The following is a 2,250-nucleotide window of genomic DNA, read 5'->3' as shown; positions in this document are numbered from 1 at the left end:
TCGTGCTCTTCACTTCTGTTTTATTGTAAAGGACCAGAGTTTTCGCAAGTGTTATGAAGTTATTGAAGTAAAGTTTAATCTAAAGGCTTCATTTGGCTCTGTTTTAGTTTTGAATTTATCAGCCGAAATTAACTCTTTCTCAGCCTTTGCGAATATCTTGGTCCGTTCTACATAGTGTATTAACATTATAATCAGTGTTTCCATGCACTCATTTCATTCAGCAACATTCATGCAACAGCTCACGTGGTTTATTTAAGTCGATACTCTACCTTTTTTGTTGTTTAGCCAAATAAATTTAATAGATTCTCACTTGGTGTATGTAAAGGAATCTTTCGCGCCAAAGAAGCAGAAGAGTCGATGGACCACAAATCAAGTGCCTTGTTACCATCTTCACGGAGATGTGACTTAGTATTGATAAGATAAAAAAAGGAAATAGTTGCCTCGTCCTTGCCTTTTCCCCAAAATCATCCGTGATCAAAAAAGAACAGCCATGGAAGAAATTATCCGTCCACAACGTGCCTTTAGCGACTTTCGGCGCCAACCTGCATCTTCCGAAGAAGTCAAGATGGCGGCGTGGGGAGGCTACCCGCTTCTCGAACCGCTTTTGGAACCCGTCTATGCGATGGACCATGAGGTAAACGATGGTAGTTCCATGCTTACGTAACCCCATGTTGGACGCACATTTACTCCTGCCTGCTGTATATTTCGCACACCTGTCTTCCCATCTTACTTTTTAAAGGTTATGTGTGTGTGACTTCTTGTTGCTGCGGAGAACGCTAGTATTTTTGACGTGTCTATTTAGCACAACGTGTAATGTTATATGTTTCTCTGTACTAGCGAAGTGAAGGAACTTTTTGTAAGTGTTTGCAGAAGAGTTGGTAACACATTAGCAATTGTACTTCTTTTTTTAAGAGACACAACACTTTTCCTAGAGAATTCGTGTGTTTTCATACAAGTGGTTTTGTTTTTCTTGATGTAGCTGAGACAATGTGGCAACATGAACAACGCCATCTGTGGTGTCGTTCGAACAAGCATGGAATCACAGATGCGAGAGAAATAGTCCTTAATGCACTGACTCCTTCCTGACCACCTGAAGGTAAAATGGATAAATTGATAACATAAAAGATAATAGCCCAGCACTGTCTTAGCGCCGCCATTATAAACTAGTTTGCGTGTTGTATGAGCTAAAAAAAAACAAAAACAGAACAGTACTCTAGAACACTGCACAGAAAACATCACTTTACCTATGGCTATCTAGAAGTTTCTCCTCCACGCATGTAATTATTGTTATCATCATTATTCTTATCTTCACAAATCGCTAAAATTAGTAAAGTCGTGAGTATTGTCTCCGCCTCACCACACGCACCAACTTTCCGCACCGTCGCTTAAGCCGCACTTTCAATGCACTTTGCACTGATTTTCGCACTTTATTACTGTGTCTCATCTCCTCTATCTAATCAATAGATAGACATAGAATAGATTGGTAATGTCCTCTGTCTGGGTAGTCAAAATATAGAAAATATCTATTACAATGTACACTCATGTTATTTGTTCATACATTAGGCTGTACTAGATTGCACAGTATATTGCATCGTGTTTTACGTGGTATATAGTATAAATCATTCAGTGGTATTGCAATAGGTAGAACAGTTACAGATCGGTCATAAATGGTTTATTTATATGACTGTTACATTATGCACTGTACTGTACACTCCGTAACTGCACAGTAGTTTGTACTCTATTCGACAATAAACAAGTGTACTTTATGTACTCAAAACATGTATCACATTACAAACATTGTATTTGATAATCAGCATTGCTTTGTATTTTGATATCTCTGTCTCACAATACATGCACTGTAAATTTCGTATCGTATTCCTGTAAATATTCAATGCACTGTATAAAAGCTTTGTGTTTGACTGTATATATAATATTTACAGCTTTTTTGCAGCATTTTCTGCCAATATGTATGATTATACTTGTATCTCCGTATATAAATAATCTTATTTTCAATTTGTTGACATCCAACTTTTTCAAGGTCACGTAATATGATATAAACCGTAGGACTAGCCACAAGGGTGATTGCATCGTAAGTTTTCCTTCTAATTATAAAACCCTAGCGAAGAAATTTTTGTAAGGCTTCAAGTTCAAATTTAGGAACAACAATGTTTCGAACTCATATGGGAAATCACTTTAAAAGGACGTGAGTCGTTTGTTTAAATTTTTAACTAAGAATATTAACATGAAAAT

General features: G+C 36.9%; 1 protein-coding gene across 4 annotated transcripts in view; it reads left to right on the top strand.

Annotated features, from left to right (window-relative positions):
* Nucleotides 1-2,250, top strand: part of LOC119593716 (aquaporin-11-like) — a 26,114-nt gene that overhangs the window by 19,288 nt on the left and 4,576 nt on the right. The gene's annotated exons all lie outside the window — the stretch shown is intronic.

Source organism: Penaeus monodon, chromosome 32, assembly GCF_015228065.2.
Source record: "Penaeus monodon isolate SGIC_2016 chromosome 32, NSTDA_Pmon_1, whole genome shotgun sequence".
In the NCBI taxonomy this organism is placed as follows: domain Eukaryota; kingdom Metazoa; phylum Arthropoda; class Malacostraca; order Decapoda; family Penaeidae; genus Penaeus; species Penaeus monodon.
This window is presented reverse-complemented; position numbering and strand designations above follow the sequence as displayed.